Source organism: Delphinus delphis, chromosome 2 (assembly GCF_949987515.2).
Source record: "Delphinus delphis chromosome 2, mDelDel1.2, whole genome shotgun sequence".
NCBI classification, from domain to species: Eukaryota; Metazoa; Chordata; class Mammalia; order Artiodactyla; family Delphinidae; genus Delphinus; species Delphinus delphis.
The window spans coordinates 139,574,252-139,596,645 of record NC_082684.1 but is presented as its reverse complement, the minus strand read 5'-3'; the positions used below and the strand labels follow the sequence as shown (position 1 = coordinate 139,596,645).

The following is a 22,394-nucleotide window of genomic DNA, read 5'->3' as shown; positions in this document are numbered from 1 at the left end:
TAAAAGGAAAGAAATGGCATGTAACCTTTGGTTGACTTCCAGAATCTTTTTTAGGCCAATGTTTTTTAGTGTGGATTGCAACCCATTATTGGGTCATGGAGTCAGTTTAGTGCGTCCAGACTTACTTTTTTTTTTTTTTTTTGATGGAAGGGAAGAGAATAGATCATAACATAAGACTAGAAAAGAAAGTACAAAAGAATAGAAAAGAAAGATAGTTTCCAAAATATACAAACAGCTCATGCAACTCAACAACAAAAAACCGAACAACCCAATCGAAAAATGGGCAGAAGACCTAAATAGACATTTCTCCAAAGAAGACATACAGATGGCCAATAGGCACATGAAAAGATGCTCAACATCACTTATTATTAGAGAACTACAGATCAAAGTTACAATGAGGTATCACCTCCCACCAATCAGAATGGCCATCATTAAAAAGTCTACAAATAACAAATGCTGGAGAGGGTGTAGAGAAAAGGGAACCCTCTTACACTGTTGGTGGGAATGTAAATTGGTGCAGCCACTATGGAAAACAGTATGGAGGTTCCTCAAAAAATTAAAAATAGGGCTTCCCTGGTGGCGCAGTGGTTGAGAGTCTGCCTGCCGATGCAGGGGACACGGGTTCGTGCCTCGGTCCGGGAAGATCCCACATGCCGCGGAGCGGCTGCGCCCATGAGCCATGGCCGCTGAGCCTGCGTGTCTGGAGCCTGTTGCTCCACAACGGGAGAGGCCACAACAGTGAGAAGCCTGCGTACCGCAAAAAAAAAAAAAAAATTAAAAATAAAGTTACCTTATGATCCAGCAATCCCACTCCTGGGCCTATACCCAGACAAAACTATAATTCGAAAAGATACGTGCACCCCTGTGTTCACAGCAGCACTATTTACAATAGCCAAGATATGGAAAGAACCTAAATGTCCATTGACAGATGAATGGATAAAGATGATGTGGTATATATATATACAATGGAATATTATTCAGCCATCAAAAAGAACGAAATAATGCCATTGAGCAACATGGATAGACCTAGATATTATTATACTAAGTGAAGTAAGTCAGAAAGAGAAAGACAAATACCATATGATATCACTTATATGTGGAATCTAAATATGATACACATCAACATATCTACGGAACAGAAACAGACTCACAGATACAGAGAACAGACTTGTGGTTGCCGGCAGGGGTTGGGTGGTAGAGGAGGGAAGGAATGGGAGTTTGGGACTAGCAGAGGCAAACTATTATATATAGGATGGATAAACAACAAAGTCCAACTGTATAGCACAGGGAACTCTATTCAGTACCATGTGATGAACGATAATGGAAAAGAATATGAAAAAGAATATATATATATATACACACACACACATATATACAAAACTTAGTAACTTTACTGTTCTGAAGAAATTAACACAATATGGTAAATCAACTATATTTCAATAAATTTAAAAGAAAGGAAAGAAAGAAAGAAAGGAAGGAAGGAAGGAAGGAAAAGAAAGTACAGAGTCCACTGCATATACAAGAGTAAGCAGGGGTAAGGGTCAAATGTGATTTTATGAAACCTTTTCTTTTAAGTATTTTTAAAAAATATTTATTTATTTTTATTTGGTTGAGCTGGGTCTTAGTTGCAGCAGGTGGGCTCCTTAGTTGCAGCATGCAAACTCTTAGTTGCAGCATGCATGTGGGATCTAGTTCCCTGACCTGGGATCGAACCCAGGCTCCCTGCATTGGGAGCGCAGAGTCTTAACCACTGCGCCACCAGGGAAGTCCCAATTTTTTTTTTTTTTTTTTTTTTTGGCGGTACACGGGAAGTCCCAATTTTATGAAACTTTTGTTTCAGTTATGTAAGTATGTATAGATGTGTAATGTACTGTGATGTAAAAAGTATTTCTAAACTGTGGGTCAGAAAAGCTAGAAAGCCACTGGTGTGGCTGCTTTTGCCACTGAAGACTTTTAAAAAAAAATTTAAGCCAACTCTATGGAGGCTGTATTTAATTGGATAAATCCTTTTTTTTTCCCGTGAAAGAAAATTGGGCCTTTTAACTGTCAAGGTTTTATTGATGGAGGGCTTCCACTGATGGTTTGACCTGCTGTGTCTCTGTTAGGGTCTTTTGGGTAATCAACCTATTGTCTCTCTCCTTTTCTTGGCTTTCTGCTTTTTCTCTCTCTAAGTGGACTTAGTGGAAGCCATTCTAATTGTTGGAGCAGTGGCAGAAGTTCCCACACAGCAGAGACATCTGTAACATATGGTTTTGTGGTTGTTGCCAAAGTTTTAAGAAAATTATGGTTTCTGAAGAAAGTAAAACTCTCTAACCAACATGAAATATCCAGTTCTTCCCCCTTCCCCCACACCCCCACTGGGTGGTATATTGGTCCTTCTAATATAACTGCAGAATTGGTATTTATTTCACTGTGTGTGTATTTTTAAAAATCACCTAGATTCCTAAGCCTATCTAAAGTGACATGTGATTTTAAGGGTTAGAATTGAGACCATGGTAAGAGAACCTTTTTTTTATAATAAATTTATTTATTCATTTATTTATTTTTGGCTGCATTGGGTCTTCATTGCTGCGTGTGGGCTTTCTCTAGTTGCGGCGAGCGGGGGCAGCTCTTCGTTGCGGTCTGCGGGCTTCTCATTGCGGTGGCTTCTCTTGTTGCGGAGCACGGGCTCTAGGCACGTGGTCTTCAGTAGTTGTGGCACGTGGGCTCAGTAGTTGTGGCTCGCGGGCTCTAGAGCACAGGCTCAGTAGTTGTGGCGTACGGGCTTAGTTGCTCTGTGGCATGTGAGATCTTCCTGGACCAGGGTTCAAACCCGTGTCCCCTGCATTGGCAGGCGGGCTCTTAACCATTGTGCATGGTAACAGAACCTTTAATTCAGTTCTACTTCTCTAGAAGAGACTGCATTGCTGTCTCTTCTTCATTCTAAAAAGAAAAGAAATCTGTTTTATGTGTGCTTAGTACTGTGTTTTTGATTTGTTCTTTTCTCAATAATTGTGTTTGTGTCTCTCTCCTTTCTTCTTCCCTCCCTCCCTCCCTCCCTACCCCTCTCTCTCTTTCTTTCTTTCCCTCTCTCTCTCTCCCCCCCTCCCTCCCTCCCTCCTTCTCTTTCTCTCTCTTTCTTTATCACCTAAGGTTTTCCAAGTATGTAACTTAATTGTTACCCATTAAGATGCATTCCAATAGGATCAGTTTGGAGATATGTGACCCTAATTGTTTTCAGAAGTGATTAATCAATGTCAAGAAGTATTTATTGAGTGCCTGTGATGTGCTTGGCATGGGAGGGAAGTTTACAAAGAGAATAGCTTGTAAAAGGTGAAGCTTAACTTTCTTTCATCTCTTTAAACATGTATTGAGCACCTACTTAATCAGCTGCATACTGTGCTAGATGCTGTGCCTCAGTCTAATCGGGAAGGCAAAACATCACATGAAACAAAAATAATTAAATGCCACTGCTGGTGATATTCTAAATTCAGTAGGAATTTAAGGCAGAGAGTAAGCAGGGCTGGCTGGGATATCTGGAGGACAGAGGAAGTGGAGTTACTGAGTCTTAAGGCACTGTCAGGATTCCAGTGGGAAGGATGGAGAATATTCCAGACCGTGGGGGAATCCTGGAAAATGCTTCGAGGCAGGGAATATCAGAGTGGAACATGAGGGAGACATTTCTGAGGGTGTGTATGGAGGCACTGTGAAAACTAGGGTTGGATATGTTAGGTGAGGCTGTGTACTTCAATGTGGGTAATTGTAGAGATTCATAAGCTCAAAAGGCACTGCACATACTGTGGGTGTGTACAGTGTACTTTGGAAGAACGGATTATAAATAACTAACCAGGATGTCCTGTGAATGCTGTGATGGAGGCTGGTACCATGATGGAAGTAGTATAAGGAAAAAACTTGGAGCCACCACGTTGGTGGCTACCCTTGAGCTATATTGGTACTGCTCTGGCTTAGGGCTTAGCAGCGTTGCTGACTCAGTGACAAACTTCCCTTTTGGAAGCCTGGCTCCTGACTTGCCAGCATATGACACTCTAAGTTCACCAGGTCTTCCTGTCCTGAACTGCCCAGTTGATTGTGAAGCTGCAAGATAGTAGTAGCCAGGGCTGCTTTCCACTTCCAGCTGGAGATCCCGAATGTGCTTTTCTTTCAGGACCAGGGCGTGGCTGGGGATCTATACAGGTGCTTGCCCTCTGCCTCAGGCTCACATATTAATGGTGGAGATGTTTTCCTTAAAGCAATTATTGAAAACAATTATTCATATGATTTCACGTTTGAGTCTCCATTTATCTGACGTTTCTGTCTGCTTATTTATTTACCTACTTGGTGTTGTTTGTGGAGGTGTACATCAATCAACTTTTGCTGTTACACAGCCCCCAAATCTCAGTGGCTTAGAACAGTAACACACATTTAATTCTTGTAGCTAAAGGCTGATCATATCCTTGGTCAGTTTTCCATCAAATCCGTTTCCTCCCTCTTCCCCTGCCCAGGCTCATGAGTCAGCTGGCTTTAGACTGAGTTCAGCCAACTAGAGACACTGGAGGGAGGTTGGAGGGGAAGAGGATGGGAGCAATCAGGGTATTTCTCCTCCCTTTCTGCCTCAGGTGGCTTCTTCAGCAGAGACTGTTTCTCCAGCTGGGGCTCCAGCTCCCACTGGACAGGGCCACCATGGTTCCACCCTCTTGTTATTATAGGCCTTCAGCTCCAGTAACACTATCTCCTTCTTTTGTCTGTCTGGCTTGGGGGTAGTAGTGGCTCCCTGCTGTTGCTAAACCTATTACCATCCCTTCTTTGGTGCTCTGCAACTTCATGGCTTGTGTAACCAATTCCCTATATTAAATTCCTACTGTGTAGATACTTGAAGTGGTTTCTTTTTTCTGATTAAATCCTGACTGATACATTTTTCCAAAAAAGGAGTATTTCTTTTGTCCTTTATGTTTTTCTTTCTATAGTGCAGCCTCAGAAATAGGTGTCAAACAACCCATTTTATTATCCCATAAAACACCTCCTAATAAAGCAGTGTAATGTGAAAAGAGCACTGGGTTTGGAGCCTAACTAATGTCACAGAACAGTCTATCAGCTGGTCATATTTTAATTTTTTGTGATTATTTGTAGTTATTTCCAGCACAGTTTCTTTCTCATTATGAATTCAGAATTGCAAGATGCACTTACAATTATAAAGTTATATAAAGCATTCATGTCATACTGGAAGAAATTTAGGTGCATTTAAAGGGTATTCTCTAAATGGCCAGGAAATACATTTGACCACTGATGATACCCTAGGTATTCCAAATTTTTTGGTTCTTCCTAGCTTTCCTGTGGAACCAGAAGCATGTTTCCTGGGGCAGCATGAGTGTCGCACTCCCTGTCTTGCAGGCTGACTTGAGATGGATTTCCATCTCAGGAGCAAAAGTTGCCTCTTGCCCCTTCTCCTGAACATCCACTATTTGGGGCCTTGCTGGAGGGGAGAGGTTTGCTTTGATTCAAAACAGACTTGCTGTGATGGAGTCTTTTCCAGTTTGAAAGATGCCAGGATGATCAGATCTGTTTTGTATTAATCTATTGATAGAATAAAGAATTCTTTATGGAATGGCTATACTAAACATACTGAGAGAGCTCAAAGAACTAATACCTAGTATTCAGGTCCACCCAGAGTGGACCCATTCTCCTTTTGTGATCTAGAGATGACCTAGAGCTAGGTTCAACTTTCAGGGCTCTGTTGGAAATTTGGGGTTCCTCCCAAATCCTTTGTAATCTGAGTTGGTACCTTCAAGGCTGACTCTGAAGGGTGATTCCCCTATTAGTGCCACTTGAGTCCCAGAATTCTCATAGCGTATAGCCCAGTGAAGGGAGCTAGGCAGGCACAGATAAATATCCCAGCTCTGCTCTTACTAGCTTGTCATCTCGGACAAGTTACTTCTTTGAGCCTCAGATTCTTTGGTGGTGAAATCGGAGATAATCGTGGCTATTTCTTATGGTTATACCTGGCACATAGTAGGTACACAGTAAGTGGTAGTTCTTTAATATCATTTCATCATACTTATCAGACAAAAGACTTTTGAGTCAGGGGCTCAAGACTACAACTGAGCTACAGAGGGTAGCTGAGCCCCCTAGCCTTTGCTAATATAACTTAAAAACTGACAGTTTTTATTTTTTTTAATTAATTTTTAAAATTAGAGTATAGTTGATTTACAATGTTTTGTTAGTTTCTGCTGTCTAGCAAAAACTGACAGTTTTTTTTTTGGTTTTTTTTTTTTTTTTTTTTTTTTTTTGCGGTACGCGACCCTCTCACTGTTGTTGCCTCTCCCGTTGCGGAGCACAGGCTCTGGACGCGCAGGCTCAGCGGCCATGGCTCACGGGCCCAGCCGCTCCGCGGCATGTGGGATCTTCCCGGACCGGGGCACGAACCCGTGTCCCCTGCATCAGCAGGTGGACTCTCAACCACTGCGCCACCAGGGAAGCCCCAAAACTGACAGTTTTTAATATTATCATTCTTCGTGAATGTGATGTTTGCTCATTTTGACTTTTAGCTGGTCATCAAAGCTCTTAGAGTTCAGAGAAAATGTTAAGCTTGACCAAGACTATTGTTTATATATTGGAGTGCTGGGAGGGAATGTGAAGGTGATGGTAGAATGAGTCCCTTTTTTTTAGACTGTTTTAAATCCTAAGCCAAATTGGCTTCTAAACAACAGTGAAAAATTGCTGTTACCATTTTTGCCATTTGTGATAGACAAATGCCACTTGTTTACTCTCAGCCTTTAGGAGATAATTGTATGCTTGTTTGCAGAAAAGACAGAACTAAAGCAGGCAGTTTCATATCTTAGGAAATCATGTTTTCTGTTGGTTTATCATCTGTTGTTAGTTCCTGCTCCCGAAGAGCAAACCTTATAATATTATCTTTAACAAAAGATGTAAGTATGACGTGGGATTTTCCCGTTAGGAGATTTTAGTGCCTACTGCCCTGGGAGCTCCCTGAGACCCATAAATGTTCATCTTTGTATTCCTCAGCACGTAGCGTCATGTCAGGCTCAGGACTTCTTGTCAAATTAAATATTGAAATTTGCCCTTTCATTAGTCAACTTGATTTTCATTAAGTGTGACTTAACATCTGACTAAGCTAAACTTCATTGTATCTATCATATGTGGTTGAGCACTCTTTAGCCATGTTTTTATGTAGCCAAAATGAAGCAGTCTCAGTCAGTTTTCTGTTTTATAATTTGCATCGTGGATTATACTTACAGGCAGGCTGAGACACTGGTTTCACAGTCAAAAGGGGGGCCATGTCTGCCAGTTCTGTGCCTCAGTATCATAATTTCCACACACGGACTGCAGCCTTGAGGTCCGCAAAGACTTATCTGAAGTAGATGAAATATCAGTTTTTCTGAATGAACGATTTTTTTCTGGTTTCTTCTGTCACTTTCAGAAATTCATTCAAAGAACTGCAGTCCAATGGGTGTGATCTCTTCTGTTCCCAGAATGGCCAGTGACATTATTCTTCACCCTCCTCAATTCTGCTGACAGATCATTTGGGGTTAAAAATACACAGTCATTGTGTACCATGTTTCTTAACTTCTTTGCATCACTGTCTTATGCATTTCCTGACCTAGTGACTACACTGTCCAAACTGGGAGCACTGACATTGTGACCACCAGATGTGGAAATTCTGCCCCAGGCTTACCCGAGGACATCACTGAAATGACAGTGTGTCTATAAAATGATCACATGCGTGGAGAGTTCTGTTTCTGTTTTCCACTTTAGTAACTGAGGGTTACAGTTAGGGTGTTGCCAGTGTACTTTTGGATCAGTCAGAAACTGGATAGATGAATTTAACATTGTAAAATACCACCTTTTCAATTGCAGGAGTAAAATTTTCAGCTTGATGATCAAGTTTGTTTTGTTTAGTTTTTTCTCAACCGTTTATATGTAGCAACACTCTGGCTTGATCCACCCCTACACACCCAAGAACCTGGAATTATCTACCCTCTGTACCCCTGAGTTTACTTTTAAAATAATCTGTATATACCTGCTGTTTCTTTTTTCTAAACCGCATTGTAATATGGAGCTTTAAGTAGAAAGATGAGTTAAAAATATACAAAGCAAATTATTCACCAAGGCCACTGAGCAGCTTTTAAAGCTTTTAAAGTCCAGTGAGCTCCCTTTATTAAAGCTTGCACTGTTGGACTTCCCTGGTGGTGCAGTAAGAATCTGCCTGCCAGTGCAGGGGACACGGGTTTGAGCCCTGGTCCGGGAAGATCTCACATGCCACGGAGCAACTAAGCCCATGCACCACAACTACTGACCCTGTGTTCTAGAGCCCATGAGCCACAACTACTGAAGCCGCGTGCCTAGAGCCCGTGCTCCACAACAGGAGAAGCCACCGCAATGAGAAGCCCGCACACCACAACAAAGAGTAGCCCCCAGTCGCTGCAACTAGTTTTTCAAAAAGCCCGTGCGCAGCAATGAAGAGCCAACACAGCCAAAAATAAATAAATAAATAAATTTAGTTTTTTAAAAACTGCTTGCACTGTTGCCTTCTCCTGTTTTACAGCTGCTTAGATTAATTGAATAAGATTAATAAATTATAGTATGGCAAACTCAGAATTATCTTGTTAATTAGGGACAGGGATAGCATGGGAAAATGAAATCTGCCAATGATGCCTTTCCTCCTGGGTTTGTTCTGCTGTTCACGTGATGCCACTAAGAAGCATCATGTGAAAGCAAGCTCACATTTCTTTATCCCTTTCTTTGTCTTCCCACACATTCTATTGCAGGTGACAGCAAATAAACTGGAACTGAAGGAATTAGGGGACAAGGGACACATTTGTCCAGGCTGTTTGGTAGATAATGGTTGCAGTCTTCAGTTAAAGACCCTTTCAGGAGCATATGAATTACTTATTTGGTATGCCTTTTTATGCTTTTTTTCCCCCCATAGAAACAGTATTCTATTCATTGGTAAGATTTTGTAAGAGCAGTCTCTCAAAGCTTCTTTAATCCAGAATTTGAAGTAGAGTTGTAGTGAGTACTATTTCATCTATAGCATAAGTAATATTTTCTTCAAAGTTGCTTAATACAAAGGTAATACAGGAGTATGTGAACATTTTAAGTTCATAAATGTGAAAATCATCTCACGGTAACATACCCTAACATAACTGCTTTATTGCTTTACATGTTGCTTTCCATATATATTTTCTTCATAGTTATAGACATAGTGCCTTTTATATTTTGCTACTTTTATCAAATTATAACATAAATACTTTCCAAGTTTCTGTGTAATCTTGATAATGATCAAGGATTACTTTTTTTTTTTTTTTTTTGCGGTACGCGGGCCTCTCACTGTTGTGGCCTCTCCCGTTGCGGAGCACAGGCTCCGGACGCGCAGGCTCAGCGGCCATGGCTCACGGGACCAGCCGCTCCACGGCATGTGGGATCTTCCCGAACCGGGGCACGAACCCGTGTCCCCTGCATCAGAAGGTGGACTCTCAACCACTGTGCCACCAGGGAAGCCCAAGGATTACTTTTAAAAGACTTAAAATACTCCCGCTTGGTGAAAAAGGTGCAAAGACTTCAGTGGCTACTCTAGCATAGGAAATAGGGGAGGAACTGTCGATCGGGGGGATGGGCAGCAGGCAGATGCTGTTTTCAAGGAAGTGTATCTGTGTTTGTACCTGTCTAAGAGAAGATGTAGCTCTTGGTCACTCACTCATCCTGGTCACTGACTCCTGGTATTCTGTTGTGGGAAATAAGGGGCATTGCCCTCCAGGACCCAAGGAGACTTCTGAATGAGTCGTTTGTATCTTACATGGCCTGTTGGTTGGGGCAACTGCCTGTTTATGACCTGTTTAAAGAACATACTTGTATTTGTAACTTTGAAACACTTGCCTGAGAAAGACAGGTGCTAACGGACATCCTTTGATCCTTAACGTGTTTCTCCAGGATTTGGAAAGAGCTGTCTATTTTGAAAGAAATGGGTAAAAAGAAGCATAAGGTAAATAATTCTCCTATCCAAGATTAAGAACCAGTCAGAGGAAACTGTGCAGGTAGTTTCTTGCTAGAACGCGCAAGGCCTTAGTTATTGGGGATGGGGATGGGGTACCTTGAATGGGACATTCCACTTTGAAGTTGGTTTTATAAAAACACGCCGATAAAAATATAATTTGAAATAGATTTTTTGTCAATTTTAGAAAAGTTATTTTATGTGGCACTGGATGAATCTCCCAGCCATTAAAGTATCAGGATGGCTTTTAAAAAACGGTCTCTTGTCAATATTGTCTAGGTTTCCTTCTCCCCAGGCCCCTCTACCACTCCCCCCGCCCCCGACCAAGCACCCCGCCTCACCAAAACACAGGGCTTTGGAAGTAGGGAGAATAATGACTGAATGTGAATCCCCTGTAGCATATCTTGACAGCCCACTCATTTTGTGCTTCTGAATATAGTTATTACTCATTCTTTGCATATTTGAAGTTTAAAGTGGCAATTAGCCCCGGGGGACAGGGGAGAAAAAAAATATGACATGTTCTAGCTGCTTCACTGGTCCAGACCATAGGTTAGAGAAGATCATGGATTTACCAGCCCAGTTGTAACATTGTATTCTGTTTTAAAAGTCAAGCCAAGGGCTTCACTGGTGGCGCAGTGGTTGAGAGTCCGCCTGCCGATGCAGGGGACGCGGGTTCGTGCCCCGGTCCGGGAAGATCCCACATGCCGCGGAGCGGCTGGGCCTGTGAGCCATGGCCGCTGAGCCTGTGCATCCGGAGCCTGTGCTCCGCAACGGGAGAGGCCACAACAGTGAGAGGCCCGCGTACCGCAAAAAATAAAAATTTAAAAATAAATAAATAAATAAAAGTCAAGCCAAGGAGGTAGTAGGCGGCATAATCCTTTATCGCCCTATAAAGTTACAAAAATGTCTCAAGTATTTAGAGGTGGATGGCTGTATATGAGATATGCATAATAGGCTGGTAGAAGTGTTTATTACATACATGAAGGTTATAGGGTGTTGTCAACTTTAAACTTTTGTCTCGTAAGGAAGTGTGTTTACAAATCAGAATGATACAATCACCTGAAAAAGTTTTTCATTTTTGATTGGGAAAACTGTATTCTGTTTGTGCCATTTTTGTTGATTTTTGTCTCATCCTTTTGCTTGCATATACCCCATCTGTCTTTTTAAATCCTACTCATTAGCAATAGCTTATTATAATTATCCATCTGCTACCCTGGCTCCAATGAGCTGTAAGTGCTTCTTAATTTTACTGTACTTTTTGTGGCATTGATGTTGGTTTTGATCAAGAAAAGCCTTTTTTGCTAACTAGATTCAGAGCAGTGTGAGTTTGTAGTTTGTTTATTTTATAATCTCTGATCATCTTCCTTTTATCTAGAGAAAAGTCAGTGAAAGATGAGGATGGGAGGGGTGAAGTGGGTACTGTATGACTTTAGATGATTCTTCTCTTCCAGCCTCCAGTAATTTGGTTCAGACCCTTACCTCCTCCCCCATTATAAGATGATCTGTATTAACTGGCTGAGGAAAATTACTGAATTTTTACATTGTGCACCAATATAAGCTGAAACCTTAAACAAGTGATTTGGATATTTTCCAGGAAAATAATAAAATTGTAGCTAAAGTTTGTTTCAGCCCTAGTTGCTAACTGGTATATTACATTGATAACGGTCTTTTTTGGTTTTCCTCTTTTATGAACTCATTCTCAAAGGGAAAATATATATCATTTGTTTTTAGTTAGTTGTACCATGTAATATTGTTGCTTAGTTATTTTTTTCTTTTTAGCTTTCATTTACCTCCAAACGAATGGAAAGTATGATACATAGTACTTGGAAAGATTTAAAGGATCAGTTTTGCTGCATTTTTGGTGCAACATCATTGGAATGTAGTTGTAATTTTTTCCAGTGGTAATTCCAGTGATTTGGCAGTATGGTTTTCCCATGGCAGTAATATGTAAAATCTGGGATTTGCTTTTTTATCTTCATCTTTTGAATAACCACAGTATTCCCTTCACCCTTAAATGAAACAGACCTGACCCTGAGTTGTCAAAGTACACACAAAGAAATTCCAGGTTTAGGACTCATACTGGAGGGCTTTGCCTGTTACAAAGGTACAGTTTTTCAGAAACAGTGGATAGAGCAGAGGAGATGCAGCTGGTTTCATTGGGGAGCAGTTTGGTTCTTGGAGTGGTCATGAATTAATAACGGGAAAAGAGATGGAAATCTCAGAGGCATTCTGAACTTTTACCCTTCAAGGAAGTCTAGTTTATAAATTAGGCTTTTTACGAAAAGAGATTTTATTGAAGGGAAAACATCTGTTCATTGAAAGCTTTTAAAATCCACATTTTGACAACTTCAAGCACATTGCTACTTCCAGATTGAGTAACACTTAAAACACATTTCCTTTTGAAAGTGCAAGATTTGCAAAAGAGACTTGTGCATTCTTTGGCCATTCTCAAATTGTGAGTTGAATTCTGGGTAATCGCTGCTGGCTCCTTAATCAGATTTAAAATTCTCAATCCTTCCTAGGTGTTTCTGCATACTTTATCTGAGTTGTTGTAGCTGTGTTATTACACCTTATTTGCCAATTCTGTTTTTCTCTCTTGACATTTTGGCAGCTCTAGCATTAAAACCCTTTCATTTGTAATTCAGTTATATTTTAGTAGTTATCATTTGGTATTATACTGATTTGTTTTTTTTTCTTTACACTGGTGTGAAAGTGATGATATTATAGTGATTTGTTATTTTGCCCTTTTGTTGCCCAAAGACATTTTAAGGGTTAATTAAATCTTTATATTTTAATTTATAAAGCCCTTTGAGACTCTCCAATATAGAGATTCCTTAAAGCTATTCTTTTTTTTTTTTTTAATAAATTTACTTATTTATTTATTTTTGGCTGCATTGGGTCTTCATTGCTGCGTGTGGGCTTTCTCTAGTTGCGGCGAGCGGGGGCTACTCTTCCTTGCGGTGTGCAGGCTTCTCATTGCAGTGGCTTCTCTTGTTGTGGAGCACGGGCTCTAGGCGTGTGGACTTCAGTAGTTGTGGCACGGAGGCTCAGTAGTTGTGGCTCACAGGCTCTAGAGCACAGGCTCAGTAGTTGTGGTGCATGGGCTTAGTTGCTCTGCGGCATGTGAGATCTTCCCAGACCAGGGCTTGAACCCGTGTCCCTTGCGTTGGCAGGTGGATTCTCAACCACTGTGTCACCAAGGAAGTCCCTAAAGGCAATTCTTTTTTTTTTTAAGAATTTTAAAAAATATTTATTTTATGTATTTTTTTGGCTGCATCGGGTCTTAGTTGTGGCACGCAGGGTCTTCGTTGAGGCGTGCGGGATCTTTCGTTGAGGCGCGCAGGCTTCTCTCAAGTTGTGGCACGCAGGCTTTCTCTCTAGTTGTGATGTGCGGGTTTTCTGTCTCTAGTTGTGGTGCGCGGTGTCCAGAGTGCATGGGCTCTGTAGTTGAAACTCGTTGAGGCGCGTGAGCTCAGTAGTTGTGGTGAGCGGGCTTTGTTACCCCGCGGCATGTGGGATCTTAGTTCCCTGACCAGGGATCGAACCCACGTCCCCTGCATTGGAAGGTGGATGGATTCTTTACCACTGGACCACCAGGGAAGTCCCTCCAAAGCTGTTCTTAAATGCACTGTTTTTGTATCTGTCAGGCATATGTTTATGGCTCAAAGAAAAATTAGTAAATCCTTCATAATTTCTAGAATTAGTTTATGAATTTGTTATCTTTTGTTGGCATGATTAGATTTTATGGGTTCAGCTGTCTAATGAAGAATGCCAAGAATTGAATTTAATTCAGTAACAAGTAGGAAATTCCAAAACAGTGTAAAGATGTGCAGCTTTTTCAGCAGGAAGTGGTGATAAGTGTTACTGCTGATTTATACCATAAATGGGGTTTCATTTACCACTTCCTATTCACAGAGTAGAAGAACCAAAGAAATCTGAAAACTTCTAGTCTTCTTCTTTTTAGTATATCAGGTGTCCTTTCCTTTAAGGGCAAATAATATTCGCAGACCACTTGTTAGTCCACCTTTAAAAAAAAAATCCCCCTTTTCTAATACTGGATTTAACAAAATTAACATATTTGGCTGCCAGTGATCATTTCACGCTGTTGTCAAAACGTCTTCTAAATTTACTTTTAATGTGTTTTTCCTTTTGAACTTTAGACTTTCTAATTCTCAAATAAGAAAACAGATAGTAAATTTGAATATAAGTGAATAAAATAAAAAATAGTTCTAAATATATGCAGCAAATTTGGCACTTGGTGGAAATGTGCTTTTATGAACTTACAGAGTATGTTTTTAAAACAGAACAATGCCTTGAATGCCTCTCTTTCAATCTAAGTAACATTCTTAACTTTATTTCTACTTTTACACATTTTTTCCAAGTCCCTTCTTTATTTTGGAAAAAAAATAGTTTAAAGCTTCAATCTATGGCTCATATTTTATCCTATTTCATTAATCTCTTTTTCTAATTAGAGCTTTTAGCTAATTATCCTGAAGTCAGCTACTCTAAAATTTTATTATTCTCCATGTTTAAAAGTCCACAGAGGGCTTCCCTGGTGGCACAGTGGTTGAGAGTCCGCCTGCTGATGCAGGGGACACGGGTTCGTGCCCCGGTCCGGGAAGATCCCACATGCCGCTGAGCAGCTGGGCCCGTGAGCCATGGCCGCTGAGCCTGCGCGTCCGGAGCCTGTGCTCCACAACGGGAGAGGCCACAACAGTGAGAGGCCTGTGTACCGCAAAAAAAGAAAAAAAAAAAAAAAAGTCCACAGAAAAAATATATGGTTGTCAAAGTTTCAAAACTGGCAGGATCCATTTATTACTGTATCTTCATTATTAAAAATAAAAATCTTGAGTAAGGAAGTGAATGTAACATTTCTTTAAAGTGGATTTCAATATTTGAGAAACTTTTTTTCTATTCCTGGAGTATCTCTGAAATGTAAATAGAGAAACCACAGAACTCATATTCAGATGGCCTGGAATCACAGATGTTTTTTGTTCCCAAATGTACTTTTGAAACAAAGTACATTTTTTTCTTTTTAATTGTAAAAGTGCAGTGTTAAACTTGTACTTCTTAAAGTGGGTCAAAGGGGATAGATGACCCATGTTTTTTCTTCCTCCATGTGCAACACTGGGGTAAACCCAGCATTGGAATCTTACACTGCTATCATTCATTGAAAGGCTCAGTATCCCAGAAATCTGATTTTTTTTTTTCATGGCTCTCTTTTTTTTAAATTTATTTATTTATTTTTGGCTGCGTTGTGTCTTCATTGCTGCGAACTGGCTCTCTCTAGTTGCGGCAAGCGGGGACCACACTTCGCTGCGGTGCACGGGCCTCTCACTGCAGTGGCCTTCCTTGCTGTGGGCATGGGCTCTAGGCACGTGGGCTCAGTAGTTGTGGCTCGCGGGCTCCAGGCACGCAGGCCCAGTAGTTGTGGCGCAGGCCTAGTCACTCCGCGGCATGTGGGATCCTCCCGGACCAGGGATCGAACCCGTGTCCCCTGCATTGGCAGACGGATTCTCAACCACTGTGCCACCAGGGAAGCCCTCATGGCTCTCTTGACTTCAGCCAAATTGGACTTTTAGAAGAACATCAGTGGGAACCACATGTTTAAAACTTCAGTTGAAGGAAGGTCCCTACTGTTTCTCCACCCCTGATTTTCCTGGGCCGGGCAAGGAAAAGTGACCAAGTGACCCAAGATAGAAAAGAGAGTTGTGTGTGTTGTGTTCTAACCTCCAGCACCCACAGAGCAAAAATAAGTCAAGTCACAGCTTAAGCTGAAAGTTGAGACAACTCCCTGGCCCCCCAGACTTCTGAAGGCCAGGAAAAGTCCTTCTTTGTACTCTTTTCCCACACTTAAGCAATGGTATCCTTTTACCCATTCACAAACCTGGGCAACCTCCCTGTTCTCTTGAAACAGTAAAGGTTTTGTTATTATATCTGTTGGCTGACTAATCTGACTTTGGTATAAAAGAATTTTGTCCATCTGTTCGCTCTCCATGTTAAATTGTATCTAACTTGCGGAATGATAGGAGGCCCAAGACTGCTTATTCCAAACTCCTTTTCCCTTTAAGGTCTGTTAACTGTGGACTTGGGCCAAGTTCAAAGTTTCTGTCCCTTTCTTTTGCTGGTCAAGCCCTCCCTCCCGGTCCACCACTGGTTTCTGAGAACTGTGATTGATAAGTAGTGCTTTGGGCACGTGCTTGGTTCATATCCCTCGCTAGAGCCTCACTGCCAGCCTCTGCCAGGTCTTGTTCCTGTGCTTCGCCCTGAACAATGCAGAAGCCTCAAGTATACTCCACCTTCTCAGAGGTGCAGGGCAGACCCCTGCTCCCCTAGCCGAAGCCTCTTCCCTGTCGCATTAGAGGTGGAAAATCAGAGCTCCTCTGTCCCTCTCCCACGATACCATTCCCAGCAGTGACCACATGTGTATTCCTCCCTTGTCCTTGGCCCACATGGAAGCTCCTTTTCCTCCAGTTGGGGAAGGAAATGTCCTTGATACCCCTACTGGAAATCTGAGTGGCCAGCACTCCTTGCAGCCCCAAGCCACTCATCTGTCCCCTCACTTTCTGAGCTTGATCCATTCTTTCTGTCACCCTGTAACTGGTCACCAAGGGCTCAGTTTATTGAACTGAGCACCAAAGCCCTCTTTGTATTGAACAAGTTGGGGAGGGGGTCCCTGGCCTAAATCTTCTCAAGTGCCTTTCATCTCTCAAATTTGGTTTGATTTTTCTCCTGCCATGAATAAATGTGTGCCTCTCTATGTCATTTTTCCAGTAATTAGCCATTGCTTTTAAAAAATCATGAACAAATTTAGGCATACAAAAGTATACCTAATGGAAAACACTCCCACGTTCATGTACCACCCCTCACTTTTAGAAATAATAAATAACAAGTAGAGTTGAAGTCCCTGTGAACCCCTGCCTAATCCCTCCTCCTCCGTTTCTCTCCAGAGGTAACAGCTATCCGGATTTTGTTGATAACCATTGTTGCGTATTTTTTTGTATTTTAATTACACGTGGATAGATGTATAAATGATCCATACTGTTGTTTTTGGTATTGAAATTTTACAGAAATGGTTTGACTCTGTGTGTATGTCTGCAGTTGCTCTTTTCACTGGACGTTGTTTTGAGCTTCATTCATGTTGACACACATGACTCTTGTTCACTGCTCCCTAGTATTTCCTTATATACCAAGGTATTCTTGGCCTTGTATGCCAGGGCATTCCTGTTGTTGCTAGTGCTTTACTACGACCCGTAAAGAGGAGGCCTCCTCAGGGAGATGTGGACATTCTTGTATGCATCTCTTCAGGAAGGCCTGGTCTTTAAATGCCCAAATTTGATTTTAACCCCATTTTGAATTGGCCTTTGTGAATCTGGGTAAGTTGCTGCGTCTCCCTGAGCCTCAGTTTTCTTCAGCACAGGGGGAGGACTGGACTAAGTGGTCACTAGAATTCTGTGATCCCTTTCATTTTTCCCTCGGTGCCTCCTTATGCTACGTAACATGTATCAGTGATGAACAACCATTTAGCATGAGAATCAATTCAGAAAAAATAAAAATCTATTAGTGAGTGTGTGTGTGTGTGTGTGTGTGTTGTGTGTGTGTGTGTTGTGTGTGTGTGTGTGTGTATGTATTTAAATTCAGAATGAAAAATGGTTTTGAGTCCCTTGTGAATGTTTTCTTACAATTTAGATTTCCTATTTTATTGACTAGATAAATATTAATGAGAAAACTGGTGCTTCTTTAAAGCCATCAAAAAATTAATGTCAGGGCATATTCAAGCAACATGGAAGCAACGATGGAGTCTTCTCTTGAGCATAGATGTTGGCTGTGCTGCCAGCCAGGTAGGCTGCATGAAGCCTGGTGGCTCATGGATTGCTCATGAGGTGGGATGACTCAGGGTTGTCATTTTGAACATGAATTATTGTATTATGTGCTGCCAAAAAATGATGCTTTCTAAAAGACTATTGAAATACAGGGGGCTTTGGACTTCCCTGGTGGCGCAGTAGTTAAGAATCCGCCTGCCAACGCAGGGGACACAGGTTCGAGCCCTGGTCCGGCAAGATCCCACATGCCACAGAGCAACTAAGCCTGTGCGCCACAACTGCTGAGCCTGTGCTCTAGAGCCCGCGAGCCACAGCTACTGAGCCCATGTGCCACAACTACTGAAGCCCATGCGCCTAGAGCCCGTGCTCCGCAGCAAGAGAAGGCACCACAATGAGAAGCCTGCGCACCGCAACGAAGAGTAGCCCCCGCTCGCCACAACTAGAGAAAGCCTGCGCGTAGCAACGAAGACCCAACACAGCCAAAGATAAATCAATAAATTTATTAAGAAAAAAGAAATACATGGGGCTTTTTGACCCTAAATGTAATCCTCTTCGGGAGCTATGTTTTTTGAGATTGTATAGTCGTTTTGAAGGGAGGAAAAAAAAATTGCTCCCTTACTGCTAGGATGAGCTTTGGTTCTTGCTGCTACCGATGACTGCCTCCTCCTTTGCAGTCTCTAATCATCTGGGACTAGAGCACAAGCCAGGTCTTTGGAGCTGTGGGCTTGGGAACTCTCCTAACAGCAAAGATCATGGTTTAGCCCAGAGATGTTGTGGCAGCTACCTGGGTTGCTCGTTGTCCTTTGTCTCCTTCTTGTTCATGGCTGAACATGAGGAGAAATTACCTTCAGAGAAGTACTGTAGTTATCATGAAATTTAATAACATTCGTGCCAGAGTAGTAGTGATAGCTGTTAGGATCTCTCTGTTTCATGTAGCTATGAATATAAACTTGTATTAAATAAACTTGTATTATTCTAACAGATATTATGATGGATCCAACAGCTTTCCCCTCTCTCCTATTTTTAGCAGGATCAGGGGAAGTGACCCAGCTCCAGGGATGGGCCTTGATTAATCTCAGTTTAGGGATGGGTTTAGATTAATCCAATCTTGGTAACTGCCCGGGGCAGTGATTAGTTGAGGAGCTCAGTCTTGGCCCCCAGAACATGACATTCCCTTGGTTATAAATCCAGAAATGAGACATGAAGGAAAGGTCACTGGAGGCTTTGGGGAAACATTTCCTCACTTTTAAGAGAGAGGCACAGGAAGATGATCTCTTTTCTTCTCAGTATTGCTCTTGTAGTCAGGAACTGCTATCAGTCAGAGGATGAAATTGATACTCCCACGAGGGCAGAGCCAAAGGAGATGCAGAGAAATGAGCCAGAACTACTGGATTGAGCCATCTCGGAACCTCAGCTTACCACTGGGCTTGTCATATGAGTCAACACATTACCTTAAGCTCGTTTGATTTGGGGTTTCTGTTATTTGCAGCAGAAAGCATCCTAATTGATATAATTATATTATCATTCTTATGACTGGTTATTCTTTTAATCCTGGAGTAGCCTCAGAAAGTTGTCTTTCCTTTATAGTAAGTATTAACGCACTATATATTCTACTGATATTGTCAAAACTAATTGTAATGTAGAGATCTTCATTTTCTTAGTGTCATAAGATTTCTCAGCATCCCTACTATTTTCGCGAGTGTACGCTGACACAACTTTGAACTTGCAAGGTTTTCTTAGCTGTCTCCACACTTAGTAGAATTTAACCTTTACCTAGTTACACGGAGGTATTTAACCTTTCATTTAGGATCTACTGCATACATGTTTCTGTGTGCAACCTAACTGGCAAAGAGAGGATGGAACCCTTGCTTGATGTGAGAGCAATTCAGGACAGTATGTTAATAAACCCAGTAACACAGTATTGAATTGCTGTGCAAAAGCCAGGCCTGGAGGTAGGGATGGACAGGCCTGAGTGGAGAGGACCGCAGGGTAGGGTGGCACCCTCAGAGAAGGCTGCCGAGTGAGGTAGCCATGCACGGGCAGAGGGGAGGAGGTGCGGGGCCCAGTGAGAGAAACAGAGGCTGAAGTTGGAGAGAGGCTGGGAGGGTGGCGGCGTAGGGAGAGCGGTGCACCTGGGGGGAAGGCTGGATTGCCAGGCCGAGGAAGTTGGATCCATGGCTTCTTGAATAGGGAGGTGACATTACCACAGGGATTGTTGAAAGCTGTTCTCACAGTTGCATGCTGTGAACTGGGGAATCAGACCAGCAAGAGGTGTTGGCACAGCGCCCTGGGAGGCTATTACCATAATCCATGCATGAGGTGACAAGATCTGCCGGATAACGGCATCTGAATGTGTAATATCTTACATATGTGTGGAATTTCAGAGTTCCCACAGCACAATCAAGCACATGATCTAATTTATCTAATGAGATTCTCTTAACCTTTTTTATGGATGAGAATGTGGAGGTTCAGAACAGATAGGCAACCTCCTAAAAGTTATTAATGACAGAACCCAACCTACAGTCTAGGACTTTTTTTTTTTTTTTTTTCGGTACGCGGGCCTCTCACTGTCGTGGCCTCTCCCGTTGCGAGCACAGGCTCCGGACGCGCAGGCTTAGCAGCCATGGCTCACGGGCCCAGCCGCTCCGCGGCATGTGGGATCTTCCCGGACCAGAGCACGAACCCGCGTCCCTTGCATCGGCAGGCGGACTCTCAACCACTGCGCCACCAGGGAAGCCCACAGTCTAGGTCTTTTGACTTCCAGGGCCAAGGCTTTTCAATAATAACATAAGTGATATTTCCCATTTTTAGTGAAATTCAAGTTGTGTTAATTTGACTGTGCTCTACAGCATTTGTCTGTCACCTGGCTCCTGAAAGCAGCATCAGCCAAAGCTAAATACCAGTTCACAACTCTTATAAAATGTTGAAAACCTCTGAATAGTGAACAGACAGTTAAGTATCACAGATAATGGTAGAACCTCCTCCAATAACAGAAAGGTAATCCTTCTAACAAATACAAAAAACAAAAGTCTGGGTCAGGAGAAAGTTTCCTCAATGTTTCACGTGAATGGAGAGTAACTGAGACTTAAGGGCGCCTCAAAATGGCTTTGTTGAATGAAGGTGGAAAAGTTGCCCATGACTCCTGACTACAGGTAAAAACAACCTTGAAAGAACCGGAGTTACATCTTAATAAAATAGAATAAGGAAAAGTATTCATTTGGCAGGCATTTTGATAGACATCATCTTTTACTTAAAATGTGAATGAACTATTAAAAGATGGAATGTTGGATGACTTTAGTCTTCCAGTTAAGAAAGTTATTTTCTGAAGATACAGTAAGTATTTTGAAAGTCATGAATTTTTCTTCTTTTTTACTGTGCTAAAAAAAACCCATACACACACATAAAATAAAGTTTACCATCTTAACCATTTTTTCAGTGATCAGTTCAGTAGTATTAAGTATATTTACATTGTTGTGAAATAGATCTCCAGAAATTTTTCATCTTGCAAATCTGAAACTTTATGCCCATTAAACAACAGCTCTCCTGCCCCGCCCCCTCCCTTCAGCCCTTCATAACCACCATTCTATTTTCTGTTGCTATGAATTTTGAAAATTGTGAATTTTTAAGAAACGTTAACATCAAGAAACATCCATTTCTTGCCTACCGCGTGTTTGGCATTGTTCTTGATGCGAGGACCAAAAAGAGATAGAGGCTAGAGAGAATCCCTAGAGGGTCTTTGTTACACTGGATTTGGAGATATATAAAAAGATAAATCACAATAAAAATGTGTTGAATGATGGCCACAGTGAATTCTGTGTGATGCTGACAATAATACTTGTGCTGTGTTGCTCAGTTTTTCTTCAGTGACTGCAGACCCTGCAATACTGAGGTACCTTACAGGAGGAAATGTGAGCCAGATAACCTGGGGGTATTGGGTATGAGATTGTATTTGTTAACATTACATGGTTATTAGTGAAGGGAAAGAATAAGAAGCTGTTCTGCTGGATTAGCTTGGGTGTGATTGTTGCGTATTTCAAGATTCACAAGCGTACCTGAAAAGATTCCCTGGGGGAAAAATGCCACGCAGAGAAGAAGGGGCGAATCCACTTGGTTTATGCCTTTGCCATATATGAAGCTGGAGCCGGCAAGCAGCCTTTTTGGGCGTTCTCAGTGTTAATATGTAGAAATACTGTAATAATGTAGCCGTTGAAGGCTTTTCTCCCTCAAAATAGCTGCAGTTAATGTTTCAGTCACTTTAGAGGATGCATAATTGACCGTTTTCTTGAAATGTCTTGGAAACCGCTTTAAGGGGCTCTACAGAGAATGTGAAGGAGTAGAAACATCTGAAACAAAGCTGAGTAGCCAGATGATGAGGATTTAGCAAATTGCAAGCGAGCTGTATTCACTGACTGGTCCCTTCAGAAAGAGCAGCAGCCTGTTCCTGTTCAATGGTAGAGGATGCTGGTATTTGTGAGCGACTTTGTGGTTCTTTGTAGTTGAAATTGCTGAGTTAAGTTTTGAGCTACCATAGTGGGGGGAAATAGGTGAGGGAGGGGTTGAACTGTTGAGTGCTGGAGCCACAAATG

At 41.9% G+C, this 22,394-nt stretch overlaps 1 protein-coding gene across 1 annotated transcript in view; it reads left to right on the top strand.

Moving 5' to 3' along the window:
• The window catches only part of RAB8B (RAB8B, member RAS oncogene family), a 66,839-nt gene that overhangs the window by 24,908 nt on the left and 19,537 nt on the right, over positions 1-22,394 (top strand). The gene's annotated exons all lie outside the window — the stretch shown is intronic.